The following is a 17,637-nucleotide window of genomic DNA, read 5'->3' as shown; positions in this document are numbered from 1 at the left end:
TAATATGTAATAGATGTCAACAAACGTAAACAACCTTGACCATAATGCCAGAAGATCTTCCATAGATTCAGAAGCAGAATAAAACAAAAAGTATATTATGTGGATCTGTTGCATTCTGCTGGAAATCAAACTAAACATAATCCATGTTCTCTCACATCTGTTTTTTTCACTCACGTCTACTAAATATAGAACAGTTGCCAGCTGGATAAATTATTGGCACTGAAACTTGCCTAATATCGTTGGGATGTAATTTAACTGTACCATATCATCTGCTTTCAAAAAGAAAGCATAATAAACACAAATTAAATGAAAACATAGGCCCTCATTCCGAGTCGTTCGCTCGGTATTTTTCATCGCATCGCAGTGAAATTCCGCATAGTGCGCATGCGCAATATTCGCACTGCGACTGCGCCAAGTATCTTTGCTATGAAGATAGTATTTTTACTCACGGCTTTTTCCTCGCTCCGGCGATCGTAATGTGATTGACAGGAAATGGGTGTTACTGGGCGGAAACACGGCGTTTTATGGGCGTGTGGCTGAAAACGCTACCGTTTCCGGAAAAAACGCAGGAGTGGCCGGAGAAACGGGGGAGTGGTTGGGCGAACGCTGGGTGTGTTTGTGACGTCAAACCAGGAACGACAAGCACTGAACTGATCGCACTGGCAGAGTAAGTGTGGAGCTACTCTAAAACTGCTAAGTAGTTTGTGATCGCAATATTGCGAATACATCGGTCGCAATTTTAAGATGCTAAGATACACTCCCAGTAGGCGTAGGCTTAGCGTGTGTAACTCTGCTAAATTCGCCTTGCGACCGATCAACTCGGAATGAGGGCCACATAAATGATTTGGCGTCTCTAATAACACCTAAGCAAATATAGTTAAAGAGTAACGCATTTCTTAAGAACAATAAACGCTTTATTCCCATAATACATTTTACATGATAAAAAACACAGTAGCTCCTAAAAACCATTAAAAAATGCATGTATATGTAAAACTTCAACAAGGGGAAAGTTTTTGTGCCCTATTGGAGGCTGACTGTCAATGTATTTGCTGACAGGAAGGTTGTGTGCTGGATATAAACCTCACAAACACAACTTTATCTGAAATACCTTTCATTGGATAAGCTACTAAACTGTTGACTATATGTATGACTTATATTAATAACTCTTTCAGATATGCCAACTAGTATAGTACTAGTGGCACTTCAACATTATTCATTGTACCACTAGGATTATTTTCTATAATGGTTTCCTTGTTTCCCGTTGTCTGATTTTGTTACAGTATACTGTACTTTGTATCTCAGCTTTGAATACATTGACCTGGGTTAGTTTCTAAAGGTGTTCTCACAGTATTACTTACCCTAACCTATTTTCAGCTGATTTTCTTCCTTCTTCCACTACCAGCTGTGGCCAGTGGAAATTACCTTCTTCATTGGCTCAATTAATTGTAATACATAGAGGTGCTCCCTCAACTAAAAATGTCTACCTTTTGTCCTGATATTTAGGATAGCATATTACACAATTGAAGTTGGTGGACCAAATGATAAATTATTCCATACATTAATGGTTACTGTTTAAATCACTGATGGGGAACAAGTGACCTTTGGCCTGCTAGCGCTCCGGTGAATATTGACCTATGAACCCAAGCTTCTTCATGGGTTTAGCCTCCCCCAGCACATTACCCCTGTGTTATTCTTTCTATATTTCCTGCTGCGTTTCAACTGTGGGATCAGCTTTTATGAATTACGTGTGAATGCTGGATAGTAATTTTGGGGTTCATGTGGCATCTAAGGGCATATGGGATATTCTGGGGTTAACTAAAGCTATTTTTTGGCATAGGGATCTAAGTATCTATTGTAACTAGTAGATGAGGGTCTTAGGAAAGCTGATTGTAAACACATCTAAATAGGCAGCTACTAATAATTCCACAACTGTCAACTGTATTTTAAAAATAAATAAAATGATATATAACTTAAAGTACAATATGTATCTATAAAAATCACATAATTTAGGAGAACAAAGCTACCATTTCAAGTATATTCAATAAAAATAAATAAATCACAAAATATATTTATACAACACACGTGAATTTACCAAAGTGTGACACATGTTAAGCACATAGAGAGGCACCTGAGAAATGATAAAGATTTGTTTGACCATTAGATGGATATTGCTGTATTTTTGCATTATTATTTTGGCTTTACCCAGTTGTTTTGGCTGGACTCCCTGGACATCCTGATGGCTTATTCTCTGGAAGGTTTTTTGTTCTGATCTTGGGGTTAGAAAAAAATCATCTCTGCTGATAACTTGGAACAAAAGCTGTCAGGCATACTGCCAAACATCAGAGAGCCTAAAAAGAAGAAGCTGTAATAGTCACCTATCGCTGTTTGATGCACAGTGCCAAAATTATACCAGAAAAAGCTGAAAGCTTACAGCCATTGATAGAAACATGCTCAATTAAATTATTACCTGACTGAAAGATGACTCCCCTACAATATAAATATTGATAAAATAGAGTCTGTAACCAATGTATTTGTTGCCATTTTTCTTATTTCTAGCTTATTTTTATAAGCTTGTCTTGATGTTACATAATAGCACTGCAGGTGACTTAGTTCTGTACTCTAGCAAGTGCTGTCATAATGCTCGACCTAATCATCATTATTATCTTTTATTATGAAGGTACCACATAGTGTATGCTGCTCCGTACAGGAATTATTCATAGCATTACTGTAAAATGCTGTCAAATTCAAAGTGGGTTGTGGACCTGGTTTGTGTGCTTGTGGGACTGACTGTGCTGTTTCTTTAAATAAGAGTCGGGCCAGATGGATTAGAGTCCTTCCAATAGGTTTATTTTAACGAGGAACACAAGTATTATCCAGTGTTACAGGTAATGTCCTGGAGTAGGAGCTCAGGTAAGATGAGGATAGGCTAGGTGGACTGAGACTGCAATGCGGGAACCTTCCTAGACTCAGGATAAGGAATAGTTTATGCAGGATGCTACGTATGTGCGACTGCAGAGCGCAGTGAAGAAGCCACACAGTAGCTGTGTGAAGTGAGACACTGCAATGGCAACCTGAAGCTAAAAATCACCAGTTAAATACCTGCTGGTTAACACTCATTGGCTCACTGCAGCTCAGAGCTCCAGCACTGCCTGATTGACTGCTGTAGTCACATGACCTCCATCCAAGATGCCAGTGCCTACAAGCTGGTGCCACTGACCTCCTGCAACCAGCCTAGACCTGAGTCCAGCACCAGCAGCCCTCACCAGCCTGCACAACACCCACCGCCAGAAGCCCGCCCCGCTCCTGGAAGGGCCCCGCCACATCTATCGGATCAGTAAATCCTGGACTCCCCAGGGCCTGCATCACTGGTCCATGAAACTACCCCCTTTTTAGGGTGGCCTCTGGACACCATCTAGGTTTATCCAGGTTTTCATCATGGAACTTGCAAATCAAGGCTGGTGCATGCGCGTCTGAAGAGTTTTCCCAGGATCGTTCTTTGGGACCATAACCTTTCCAGTCGAATAGATACTGGAGATGACCAAAGCAAATATGAGAGTCCAGGATCTTCTTTAACACTCTTTGATCTGTGATCACTCTTGGCGGATATAGAAGAATATTACAGAATTTATTTAAGAACAATGGTTTCAACAAAGAATTATGAAGCGAAGAAGAAACTTTAAGATATGGAGGTAGTTTGAGTCTGTAGGTTCCAAAGGAAAAGGACCAATAAATTGATGCGCAAATTTCATGGAGGGGACCTGAAGTCTCAGATTGCAAGTAGAAAGCCAAACTTGATCTCCAATTTCGAGTCTAGGTAACACTCTTCTCTTCCTGTCTGCCCAATGTTTGCAGCAAAGGGAAGATTTCTGTAGACTTCAATGAACCTCCCTCCAAATCTTGGAGAACCATTTTAGGGACTCTGTCACAGCGGGAAGATCCAAAGTTGATATGCTTTGGACTTTGGGAACCTGAGGATGTTGACCATAAACAGTGTAGCAGGGAATGTGACCAGTTGAGGAGTGATATGAGTTATTATGCCCAAGGTAAATATTCAACCCAGTCTTCCTGCGAGGAAGAGAGATGCATCCAAAGAAATGTTTCCAAGTCTTGATTCACTCTCTCAGTACTTCCATTGGTTTATGGATGGTAGGCTATTGAAAACTTCAGTTGAACTTGCAAAGCTGCACAAAGAGCTCTCCAGAATTTTTCTATAAACTGTTTGCCTCTGTCTGAGACTGTTTCAGTTGGAAGAACATGGAGCTTAAAAATTTCAGAGATAAATAGATGAGCTTATTCAGAAGCTGACGGTAAGCCCTTAAGTGGCACAAAATGAGCCATTTTGGAAAAGCGGTCGATTACCACCCATATGGTGGTATATACTTTTGAAGATGGTAAGTCTGTTATAAAATTCATCGATAGATGGGTCCAAGGCCATTGGGGAGCAGGTAATGGTAGCAGCTCTCCTGCGGGATGCAGACGGTACACTTTATGTTGTGCACATTTTACACATGAAGAAATAAAGGTCAGAATTTAAGGATGGCCACCAGTAGGTGCATCAGAGGAATTCCAGGGTCTTATGAATTCCGGCATGCTGATAGAATCAGATTGAATGAGCCTGAGTGAGAAGTTTTTACATAAAGACCAAGGTACAAAGATCTTCCATGGGGAAGGTTGTATATTTGTGACAGCAAACACCTTTGGTTCCAAAACTGGCTGTTGTAGAGTAGAATCCACCACATCTGCCAAGGGAAATGAGCGGGAAAGTCTGCCATCTGATTCTCTGTACCCGGCCGGAATGAGAGTGAGAAGTTGAAGCAAGAGAAGAACATGGCCCAACTAGCCAGTCAAGGACTAAGGGGGTAATTCAGACCTGATAGCTCGCTAGCATTTTTTGCACCGCTGCGATCAGGTCAGAACTGCGCATGCGTATGCACCGGTACAAAGCGGATAGTTGCTGTGCGATGGGTTTTTTGAAGACTCCATTCGCACAGCCAATCTAAAGGAGATTGACAGGAAGAAGGTGTTTGTGGGTGGCAACTGACCGTTTTCAGGGAGTGGCTGGAAAAATGCAGGTGTGTCCAAGCATTGGCAGGGCGGGTGTCTGACGTCAACTCCGGCCCCGGACAGGCTGAAGTGATCGCAGTGGCTGAGTAAGTCCTGGGGAACTTGCAAAGGGAGAGAACAGAATGCTCTTGTGTGGGTGCACTCTTGAGAGAAAAAGTTGATAATGTATGAAAATTTAGAGAATGCTTAAGACATAACTTTTATTAACAATATTAAAACAAAATTGCTCTTCCCAAAGATCTATGAAGAAAATAAAGATTTGAGAAAATGTTAAAATTGTTCTGGTCTCTTTACTTCAAAGAGTATTTGGAAAGGTTGTAGACATTGGATTGTCATACCCCCATTTCCCCTGACCAGTACAGAGTTTCTGTATTAATGGAACCGGGGGTTGGTCAAAACACAGTTTTTATAAGGAAAGTCCAAATAATTAAACTATGAATAACTAGAATGGTAATCAGTGGTCACCACTGTAGGGATTATACACCTGAATTACATATAAATACCATATTTACAGGCAGAATTGTAGGCATCATATTACAGTCAAAAAACTGTTAATATTGTAAACACTGTGATGGAGAAATACGGAATAGAGTTAGTGGTGATACTGCTGTTGGTGTTTAATGTCACATGAAGGAGGAAGTTCATTCCTGCTCAGTGTTTACAAGAAGAGAAATAAATCTATAATAATATTGATGCCAATTAATCTATCTATATATATATATATATATATATATATATATATATATATATGTATATGTAGGAGATAAAAATTAATAATGATGATGCTGTCCTGGCCTCAGTTAAGAAAGAAACTGAGAATTTGGCTCATATTATGGAGAAGCCCCTTAACAACAAAATCACACTGAAAAATAACAAGTGTAATAAGGGAAAGAAAATAATATAATTCTCCCTAAACAGAATGTTGCTATCTGTGGCATAGGTCCACAAGATAGAGGGGGCTTACGAATCTCCAATCAACCAGAAAGCCAGGGAATCTGAACAGGTGTTTAGGATAATGCCACTGTGGGACTGTGTGGACGGAGCCCCCCGCAGAAAACGCGTTTCACCCTTAGGGCTTGTTCACTTCCGGGTTCCGTGTGGTCCGGTGGGGGAGCAGGTTTTTAAAGCAGCTGGAAGGTGCAATTAGCCAATGAGGACGTGTGAACGACCAGTGAATTACCGCTGGAGTCCGCGGTTGCTAGGTGATGTAATTGTGGAGGTAAGAACGAGAGGCAGAGACCTGATAGGTAGACGAGGTCTCGCGAGATTAGAGGCGCCATGTTGGTTGAGGGAATAGAGATTAGAGCTAAGGGCAGGCCCCGGAAATCAAGGGCATTACTTAGTAATGATTGCTATAAGAAGGTGGATGCATAATACCTTATATAGGTGCATAAAAAAGTATTACTGTGAGAACGTGGATGCATAAGACCTAGGTATAGATAATTAATAATGGACCTGTAAGGAGATGAGGTATATAAACGTAATAATTGGCCGGGATGAAAAAATAATAAATGTCCCTAGGGGCAGATAACGCCATATTGGTTAAGGGAAAAAAAGGGAAAAGTTGTAGGCAAATGAACTATATATAACTGATCTATGTAAGAAAGGAAAAAATGATATATATAAATGAGTAAATTGGGTTTGAACCTCATGGTGTTAATAATATATAGGTGTGGGGACTATGAAATTATTATGAATATAAAGGATAGAGACATGGTAAAAAATTAGCTAAAATCAATAAGGAAAAAGTGTTAATAGGGGAATAAAAAATGCATTAGGGAATATGCAGAGACAAGGTGGAATGGGGAATAATGCTGAAAATTAGAACCGAATGTGAAAGAGGATGAAAGTGTGTGAAGTGTAAAATTGTTTGAGGTTAGATAAATAGGGGAAAATAAATATAGGGATAAGGTTAGTGAATAAATGAAGATGTGAAATGTGCAAACTGAAAAGGGTAAAAAGAATTAAAAAAATATAAATTAAAATTATGTTCATATAAGTGAACGGTATAATTAGGCAGTGTCCTGGAAACTAAATAAATGAAAAAAAATTATTTTTTTTTTGTTATAGCAAGAATGCAATATATGTAACAATTATGTAGAAAAGAGGAAGGGATGATATATGGAAATAAATGAATGGGTTAAACCTGTGTTGACCAATGAAGTGACATTAATGAAAATGTACGTGTAGTGGTTGTGAAAAATATGTGAGAATCAGGATTAAATGATATGTGAGAACTGTGAAGAATGGAGAAAATTAACAGTAAAGGGATAAAAAAATAAAGAATTATGTACAATCATAGGAGTAAAATGATTATTAAGTGAAACTAAAGTGTGGGAAAAAGTGAAGGCGTGTAGGATGTAATTGTATAACTGTGTTACATGAATTAGGTAAATTGATTGAAAGGCTGGTGTGTGAAGGAAATGTGAGGGGAAAGGGGTGCAAGCTAGTGGGAGGTAAGAAGAAGAAAAGAAGGAGTGAAAACTGGGAAATAAGGATAGTGGAGAGGATGTAAACAAGAGACAAGTATAGATGAGATCATTGGATGCAACAGGAAATAGAAAGTGAGAGGGGAGTGAGGAAGGGGAAAGGAAAATGAGGGGAAAGAAAAGAGGAAAAAACATGAAAGAGGAGGGAAAAGACAGCATAAATGGGTAAAGAACAGGACGGTAGGGTCTGGTGGGCGAAATGAAGGATGGACAAGTAGGACAGAGGGGAAATATGTGGGGGATAGGCCTAGATATATAGAAGGGGATATGAAAGTGATTTGGAAGAAAAAAGGGGGGAAGGGAGGGGAAAGGAAAAGGTGTAGGGGTGACTTAAAGACTGTAGAGCGAAAAATGGGGGAGCATTATAAAAATTTATATTAAAATTCAAGGATAAATGGAAATCATACTGTTACAGGGACTGAATTAAGTGTATTTGAGGCAATGAAGAAGAATCACAGGAGAACTACATAGTTTACATTATAATGTTACAGGGACTGAAATAGATGTATATAAGGGAATGAAGAAGAATCCCAGGAATCACAGGAAAACTCCATAAATTACATCATACTGTTATAGGGACTGAAATAGGTGTATATAAGGGAATGAAGAAGAATCACAGGAAAGCTCCATAATTTATAGTTTCATTTAGACCAAAAGGCTTCAAACTGTTCAGGCGAAAAATCCACTCGCTCTCTTTTTTATAGAGCTCTTTGGTTATGTCCCCTCCTCGTATGCCCAGATGAACACGATCCAGGCCAAAGGTCTTAAATTCTTTAACAGATCCTTTGTGATGAAAATGAAAATGCCTGGCAACTGACGTGAGCTGTTTCATCCGTGCCAGATCTCTGGAGGCATTGCGGATGTTTCCTAGATGTTCCATCACTCTCTCTTTGAATTTACGTGTGGTCATACCAATATATTTGAGATTGCACCCACAGGTTATGCAATAGATCACCGCCTGAGTATTGCAGTTGAAAAAATGTTGTAAAGTGATAGACTGGCCATATCTGTCAATGACAGTATTGGTTTGCAGGATCTGTGTGCATGATTTACATTGTCCACAAGGAAAAGAACCAGTGATAGATGTTTTTTTAGAAATAGAAGTAACCAGGTGGCTGCGCACTAGCTGATCTTTCATATTTCTAGATCTATGCCAGCTCATTTGTAATGAAGAATTGAAGAAAGGTGCTAGGTCAGGATCCAGTTGCAGAATGGGAAGATGTTTGGTTATGGCTCCTTTCAGCATTCTCAGGACAGAAAGTGCCAATGAATCGAATAATATCATCCTGCTCCGTGTCTTTGGTTTTCTTCCCAAAAATCAGATTTTCCTTCTTAGTTACTGCAGTGGCTGTATATGCACGTTTGAGTGAGCGTTTGCTATAGCCTCTGGCTAAGAGGCAATTAGTAAGTTCCAAACTCTTGATTTTGAAGATTTGGTCCTCCGAGCAATTGTGTCTCAAACACAAGTATTCCCCTTTCGGGATGTTTTCAATAGTGGGGGGAAAATGTGAGCTTGTTTGGTGAAGGAGACTGTTAGTTGCAGTCTCCTTGCGGTATAATTCAGTTTCCAAAAAACCTGCGTTAGATTTGTAGATATTGAGGTCTAGGAATGGTACCATTTCAGAGCTGATGAGATGTGTCAAGGTAATGTTGAGATCATTCGTATTGAGAATCTGAATAAAGTCCATGAGCAGACCTCTGTCACCATTCCAGATTATGAATACATCGTCGATGTACCTCAACCATAATGTTACATGTGTGGTGTATTTTTCATTGGAGGTATTGAAAACATAAAAGTGCTCCCACCACCCCAAAAAAAGGTTCGCATATGTGGGTGCACATGCCGCACCCATTGCGGTTCCCCTGATTTGTAGGAAAAATTGGTCTTGAAAGACAAAATAATTTTTAGAGAGAAAAAATTGAGCAACTGTAAAAGAAAATCGGAAAAATCATTGGTGCCAGTTTGATCCAGAAAGAATTTAGCTGCTGTCAGGCCTTGATGATGATTAATACTGGTGTAGAGCGCCTCTACATCTAGAGTCACTAGGACAGGCCTGGCCAACCTGTGGCTCTCCAGATGTCGTGAAACTACACATCCCAGCATGCCCTGCCAGAGTTTTAGCATTCCCTAATAGAAAAACTGTGGCAAAGCATGATGGGACTTGTAGTTTTACAACAGCTGGAGAGCCACAGGTTGGCCAGGCCTGCACTAGGAGGAAATCATTCTCAAAATGAATATCATGGACTTTCTGCAATAAATCAGCCGTATCCTGTAAGTATGATGGTAATTCCAGAACAAATTCACGTAGATGTAGGTTCAGAAATCGACTGGGTTGCTCCAAAATCCCACCGTTACCTGACATTATTGGTCTGCCAGGTGGCTGGTCAGCATTTTTGTGAATCTTGGGCAAAAGATAGAACGTAGGAGTTTTAGGATTTTGGACAGTGAGATATGCTGCTTCTTGTTTGGTGATAGTGCCTTATGCAGCAGCTTCTTGTATCAAAGAGGTGTAAGCTTTCAAAAACTTTGTAGTTGAATCATTCAGAAGCTTCTTATAACACAAAGGATTGAATAGCTATCTGTGTGCTTCAGTGATATACATTTGTTGTGGCCAAAGAACAATATTGCCACCTCTATCCGATGGTTTTACAATTATATCACGCCAGGTTTCCATTTCACGTAAGGCTTGTCTCTCTTTAAATTTGAGATTCCTGGGAAGGTGTTGATGGCCAGTTTTAGTTTGGACGTAGATATCATCAAATTCTTTTGACACTCTGTTCAAAAAGACCTTCATTTCTGGGCTGGTATTATCTGGAGGAAAGAATGAAGATTTGGGTTTACATTTGGGTCGACAGGAGGTGTTTTCTTCCATATTAGATTCAGTTTGAAGTTCCTCTAGGACTTGGATAGCTTGAAGATCATCAGTGGACAATTCTGCACTACAGGTGCTCTCTTGTCTCAGTTGTTGCTTGACAAATTTTTTTTTAAGAAGAAGCTTCTTTCCAAACAGTCTCAGATCTTTCTCCCAGGACAATCTGTTAAAAGATCTAGAGGGCGAAAAGGAAAGACCTTTGGCTAGTACCTCCATGTGGACAGGGGAGAGAGATCTTTTGGACAGATTAATGACCTGTAGTAAGGAAGAATTCTCATGAACTACCGCAATGTTTTCCTCTGACGAGCAGGGTATCGAGCGGTCCTTGATGTGTCCCAATCTGGGTTGCGTCTGTCGTTTCTTCTTTCCCCCTTCCCCCTCGCCTGGTTTTCCTTGATTTCTGATCCGACCTCTTGGTTTTGAACCCTGGCCTAAAAAACGTTGGGAAAATTCTTCAACCTCTTCCTGGTTATATTTGGTATTTTCAAAGGTCTCACTGGCTGAGTCTAAACTATTGGAGGATTCAAATTCGGAGAAAGTGGGATCTTCCCTCTGTTTGCGATTCCTGTTAGGGGGTATAGGATTCCACCTGAAAATATCTCCACGTGCAAAGTCCCGTTTGTCCCTAATAAATTTATTTAGCTTACGATCCACTATTGTCTGTTCATATAGCTTTAATTCTTTTTTGTGTTTTTCAAAAGCTGTCTGAAAAGATATGTCCTTTTCCCAAGTTTCCAAGTTTTTACCCAGTTCATCTATTTCTTTTTCCACTTGATCTATGAGTAGTGTGTCATGTTTGACCAAAAGATGCAACAATTCGCAGGAGCACTTCAGAAGTGCTGCCTCCAACTCCGTCTTCAGGTTCTCAGTAGCAAGTGGAAAAGAAGGGAATACTTTTGGTCTCAGTCCCCGGGGCACAATCTTGTGTTTAATGTAGTTTTCTAGTGTGGTGATGTCCCACGATAGACGAGTTCTTCTATGCAAACTGTTTTGTAATCTAGAGAAAGTAGTCCTCCAATCTGAATTACAAGACGATTCTTCAAATGTTTCAGAGAAGAGATCCCCAAAATTTTCCAGATTTTGGCGTTTCGTTAACTCCGCTTTAAGTGAAAATGTGGTCATATTAATGACCTTATGTTGTATAGGGTGAAGTATAGACTGATGAAGCAGGGTTGAAGCTGCTAAAACAGGATCTGGGAAGGGAAGAATTGATAAATTCGAAATAAGAATAGAGACCGTGCCAACCAATCAGAGACTGTTTTTTCAACAGTATAGAGTACTTGCAGAAAGACAACGGGCGATCTGGCACAGGGTTTATTTAAGTATAATAATTTATAAATTCGAGAGAAAAGGACTAAAATTGGACAGTATGTTACCCTTATTAACAGGGAGAAAAAAACGTATATTACTGTTTTTTCTATGGTATGCTGTCCTGGTTGGTGGTGCACCCAGAGCCAGAAAGTACGCAGACTTGCAATGGGAGAGAACAGAAGGCTCTTGTGTGGGCACACTCTTGAGAGAAAAAGTTGATAATGTATGAAAATTTAGAGAATGCTTAAGACATAACTTTTATTAACAATATTAAAACAAAATTGCACTTCCCAAAGATCTATGAAGAAAATAAAGATTTGAGAAAATGTTAAAATTGTTCTGGTCTCTTTATTTCAAAGAGTATTTGGAAAGGTTGTAGACATTGGATTGTCATACCCCCATTTCCCCTGACCAATACAGGGTTTCTGTATTAATGGAAGCGGGGGTTGGTCAAAACACAGTTTTATAAGGAAAGTCCAAATAATTAAACTATGAATAACTAGAATGGTAATCAGCGGTCACCACTCTAGGGATTATACACCTGAATAACATATAAATACCATATTTACAGGCAGAATTGTAGGCATCATATTACAGTAAAAAAACTGTTAATAATGTAAACACTGTGATGGAGAAATACGGAATAGAGTTAGTGGTGATACTGCTGTTGATGTTTAATGTCACATGAAGGAAGAAGTTAATTCCTGCTCTACAACACCAGGTATTCGCAGGCAGTCACCTTTCCTGATACTAACCCAGCCCAACGCTGTTTAGCTTCCAAGATCGGACGAGATCGGGCGCTGACAGCATGGTATGGTAGTAGAGATTTATGTGTACACCAATGAGACTGCACCTATATAAGAAATAAGAAATTGGAAGAAACAGAGAGGAGATGGTCCTTACCTTACAGGTCCATTATTAATTATCTATACTTAGGTCTTATGCATCCACGTTCTCACAGTAATCCTTTTTATGCACCTATATAAGGTATTATGCATCCACCTTCTTATAGCAATCATTACTAAGTAATGCCCTTGATTTCCGGGGCCTGCCCTTAGCTCTAATCTCTATTCCCTCAACCAACATGGCGCCTCTAATCTCGCGAGACCTCATCCACCTATCAGGTCTCCGCCTCTCGTTCTTACCTCCGCAATTACATCACCTAGCAACCGCGGACTCCAGCGGTAATTCACTGGTCGTTCACACGTCCTCATTGGCTAATTGCACCTTCCAGCTGCTTTAAAAACCTGCTCCCCCACCGGACCGCACGGAACCCGGAAGTGAACAAGCCCTAAGGGTGAAACGCGTTTTCTGCGGGGGGCTCCGTCCACACAGTCCCACAGTGGCATTATCCTAAACACCTGTTCGGCTTCCCTGGCTTTCTGGTTGATTGGAGATTCGTAAGCCCCCTCTATCTTGTGGACCTATGCCACAGATAGCAACATTCTATTTAGGGAGATTTATATTATTTTCTTTCCCTTATTACACTTGTTATTTTTCAGTGTGATTTTGTTGTTAAGGGGCTTCTCCATAATATGAGCCAAATTCTCAGTTTCTTTCTTAACTGAGGCCAGGACAGCGTCATCATTATTAATTTTTATCTCCTACATATATATATACCGATAGATTAATTGGCATCAATATTATTATAGATTTATTTCTCTTCTTGTAAACACTGACATTTTTGCTGCATTTTTTTCTTTCCATATTGGGATGATTTTTTCATGTTTTTTTCATGTTTTTTTCTTCAGATGGTCATATACCCTGCTTTGTGTAATTCACTTACAAAGCCCCATATCACCTATATCTTACAATTGACATATGGTGCCTTTAATTGTATTCTACCTAATACTGTGAGAACTTGTTCACATTATATCATATATTCCTCACCTTGTTAAGGGGCATACCCTCTTTTAATTAAGATTTTCATGTGTATGTTATAATAAGATTTTCAATTACACCAGTATCTAAGGGTGAGACACCAGGGAATTTTTCCCATTACTATTGGAAGATCCAGTCCTCAGTAATTATATTTTGTGTAGCAGCAAAATCTTTTTATTATCCTGCTAAAGCTATTAGCCTATTATATCCAAATTGTTATCTAATTAACTGGTTATCACATTCTTTATTCACTAATTTCGTGGACTCTCATTCATGATTCCCGGAACATTGTACCACAACAGTGGGAACTTTTGAACCGGGTCTAACGTGGAAAGCAGATCCACATATTTTCACCAACTTTTTTCTTATTCTCCATCTCCTCTCTGTTTCTTCCAATTTCTTATTTCTTATATAGGTGCACTCTCATTGGTGTACACATAAATCTCTACTACCATACAACGCTGTCAGCGCCCGATCTCATCCGATCTTGGAAGCTAAACAGCGTTGGGCCGGGTTAGTATCAGGAAAGGTGACTGCCTGCGAATACCTGGTGTTGTAGAGCAGGAATTAACTTCCTCCTTCATGTGACATTAAACACCAACAACAGTATCACCACTAACTCTATTCCGTATTTCTCCATCACAGTGTTTACAATATTAACAGTTTTTTGACTGTAATATGATGCCTATAATTCTGCCTGTAAATATGGTATTTATATGTAATTCAGGTGTATAATCCCTAGAGTGGTGACCGCTGATTACCATTCTAGTTATTCATAGTTTAATTATTTGGACTTTCCTTATAAAAACTGTGTTTTGACCAACCCCCGCTTCCATTAATACAGAAACTCTGTACTGGTCAGGGGAAATGGGGGTATGACAATCCAATGTCTACAACCTTCCCAAATACTCTTTGAAATAAAGAGACCAGAACAATTTTAACATTTTCTCAAATCTTTATTTTCTTCATAGATCTTTGGGAAGGGCAATTTTGTTTTAATATTGTTAATAAAAGTTATGTCTTAAGCATTCTCTAAATTTTCATACATTATCAACTTTTTCTCTCAAGAGTGTGCCCACACAAGAGCCTTCTGTTCTCTCCCATTGCAAGTCTGCGTACTTTCTGGCTCTGGGTGCACCACCAACCAGGACAGCATACCATAGAAAAAACGGTAATATACGTTTTTTTTCTCCCTATTAATAAGGGTAACACACTGTCCAATTTTGGTCCTTTTCTCTCGAATTTATAAATTATTATACTTAAATAAACCCTGTGCCAGATCGCCCGTTGTCTTTCTGTAAGTCCTGGGGAACTCAGAAACTGCACAAAGTTTTTTTGTACTGCTCCACTGCACATGCGATCGCACACTTGAACAGCTAAAATAAACTTCCCAGTGGGCGGCGACTATGCGAACGCAGGGCTGCAAAAAACAGCTAGCGCGTGATCAGGTATGAATTACCCCCTAAGACATTGGAAATTTTCAGGAAAATTAGGTTCTTATGATCCGTAAATATCGTAATCGGAAATTTAGTTCCTTCTAGAAGATACCGCCACTCTTCCAAAGCTAGCTTGATTGCCAGTAGTTCTTGCTCACCTATAGAGTCATTCTGCTTGGCAGGGAGAAATTTTTTCGAGAAGAACCCACATGGATGGAGTTGGTTATCCTCAAACTTCTGCAACAAAACCAATCCTACTGCTTCAGAGGAGGCATCAACTTCTAAGAAAAAAGCTCTATTCATATCTGGTTGTCTTAACAATGGGGCCTTAACAAAAACTTGTTTAAGAAATTGAAAGGCAGATTGCGCAGCTGGAGTCCATTGATTAGGGTTTGCTCCTATAACTGTAGGGGCAGTTATAGGTGCTTCTAATGTATAAAAGCCTTTAATGAATTTCCTGTAGTAATTTGGGAACCCTAGAAAGCGCTGAATCACTCTGAGGGAAGTTGGCTGTGACCAGTCTAAGATTGCTTGAACTTTCCTGGGGTCCATCTCCAAACTAGAGCCAGAAATTATATACCCAAGAAAAGGCATGGGTGGTTGTTCAAAAATGCATTTCTCCAGTTTACAGTAGAGATGGTGCCTTCGCAACTGTCAAAGTACTTCTTGGACATGACGACGGTGTTCTTGGGTATTGGAAGAAAAAAATTAAGATGTCATCCAAACAAACCACCACTGAATGGTTGAGTAAATCTCTAAATATCTGATTTACAAAATTTTGAAATACCGCTGGAGCGTTACTCAGTCCAAAGTGCATCACAGGGTATTCAAAGTGGCCATCTCGGTGGTGTAAAAAGGCCATCTTCCACTCATCTCCAGATCGAATTTGAATGAAATTGTATGCACCTCTAAAATTCAATTTGGTAAAGATCATAGCTCCTTTAGCTCGATCAAATAACTTGGTAATCAAATGAAGGGGATAACGGTTCTTGATGGTGATTTTAGTCAATCCCCTGTAATCAATACAGGGCCGTAACCCTCCATCCTTTTTCTGTACAAAGAAGAATCTGGCTCCAGCTGGTGATGAGGATGGATGAATGAACCCCTTGTCTAGATTTTCCTGAATGTACTCAGACATGGCTTGAGTCTTGGGAATTGACAATGGGTAAGTACTTCCCCTAGGCAGAGTTTTCCCTGGCAACAAGTCAATTGGACAATCCCAAGACCGATGCGGAGGTAATAATTCAGCACACTGCTACTGAAAACATTCATGAAGGAGGCATACTGAAAAGGAACTCAGAGTGATTCTGCTACTTGAACTTTATTAAGTGGTTTTACACTTGTAATACATTAAGAAAAGCAATAATCTCCCCAAGATGCAACTTGCATCTTCTGACAGTCCATTCTGGGACTATGTCTATGCAGCCATGGGAACTATTTCATGTGATGCTCTGGGAATAACTAAAAAATTATTTAACTCTCTACGCCTACGCGCAAATGAACTGGGAGAGTCTGATGAGTGATTATACCACAAGAAATTCAGCCCCCATCCACTGCAGATAATGTGATAGGACATGAAAGGCTCGATACTGGAATCTGAAGTTGTTTCTCCAAATCTGCTATGATAAAGTTTCCAGTGGCTCCGGAATCTATGAGACAAGAAACTTTTTTGACTTTGCGGTAATTCAAGATAAACCTCCATGATTGTTTTGGAAACTGGCTTAACACTCCTAACCTGGTGTCTCTTTGGCCGGTGAGGAGAGCTAGTTTCCTGAACAGAGAGTGCAGGAGGCCACCAGATGCCCCGAATCTCCACAATACAAGTATAGCTTCTCCCTGTGTCTCCTCTGGCGTTCCTCTGGAGTAAGACGAGCTCTGTATCAGACTGGCTGATTGAGACTTGGAGACAAGAGACAACAAGTACAGTTTGGCCTGGATAGTGCTAAGGGTAGAACATGAGGAAGGAGGGCCATGTTTGTGAGAGATTACATACTGCAGCACTGGTTTACAGTAGGCATCCCATAATGTAAACAGTGCTTTATGGGAACATGCGGTGAGGTAAATGGCTGAGGAGGTACTGGCTATTACCAGAGGCAGATATATACACAATATATGAGCCTAAGGGTTCATGCAGGCATTATACTGTACATAGGTACAGCAGTATATACTACTGGAAATTTGGTGAGTTTTGAACAGAGATATGCAGAAAAGATAGGCAGGGGAGGCACTGCCTCACTTGTCATAGACTTTTTTATTCCAGAGTTTTGACAATAAAAATGATTAGAATAATACAAAGAAGATATTTCTAATATATTCTTTCTATTTTTCATATACTGTAGTCAAAACTCTTTCATATATATTAGTATGACAGGAAAGGCTCGGCCTCACCTACCTCTCCCCACCGCATACCACTAGTTTACAGTGTACTTGGAATTGTGGCTGCAGGGCAGGAATGGTTTACATTGGAATGAATGAAACTAGGAGGGTGAATGATAATCATCCTCATTCAGTATCACATATATGGAATATAGTAGAAGAGAGTAAATCCAGGCTTAACCAAGTATGCTACTTAGCTGTGGTAAC

The 17,637-nt window shown here is 39.8% G+C and overlaps 2 pseudogenes; one reads left to right on the top strand and one right to left on the bottom strand.

Moving 5' to 3' along the window:
- Nucleotides 1-12,443: 12,443 nt before the first annotated feature.
- LOC134954552 (5S ribosomal RNA) lies at nt 12,444-12,562 on the bottom strand (annotated as a pseudogene).
- A 1,499-nt stretch (nt 12,563-14,061) lies between these two features.
- Nucleotides 14,062-14,180, top strand: LOC134954585 (5S ribosomal RNA; annotated as a pseudogene).
- Nucleotides 14,181-17,637: the final 3,457 nt, after the last annotated feature.

This window comes from Pseudophryne corroboree, chromosome 1 (assembly GCF_028390025.1).
Source record: "Pseudophryne corroboree isolate aPseCor3 chromosome 1, aPseCor3.hap2, whole genome shotgun sequence".
Lineage (NCBI taxonomy): Eukaryota > Metazoa > Chordata > Amphibia > Anura > Myobatrachidae > Pseudophryne > Pseudophryne corroboree.
Note: the sequence above shows the minus strand (reverse complement) of the source record. Positions and strands in the feature narration are given on the sequence as shown.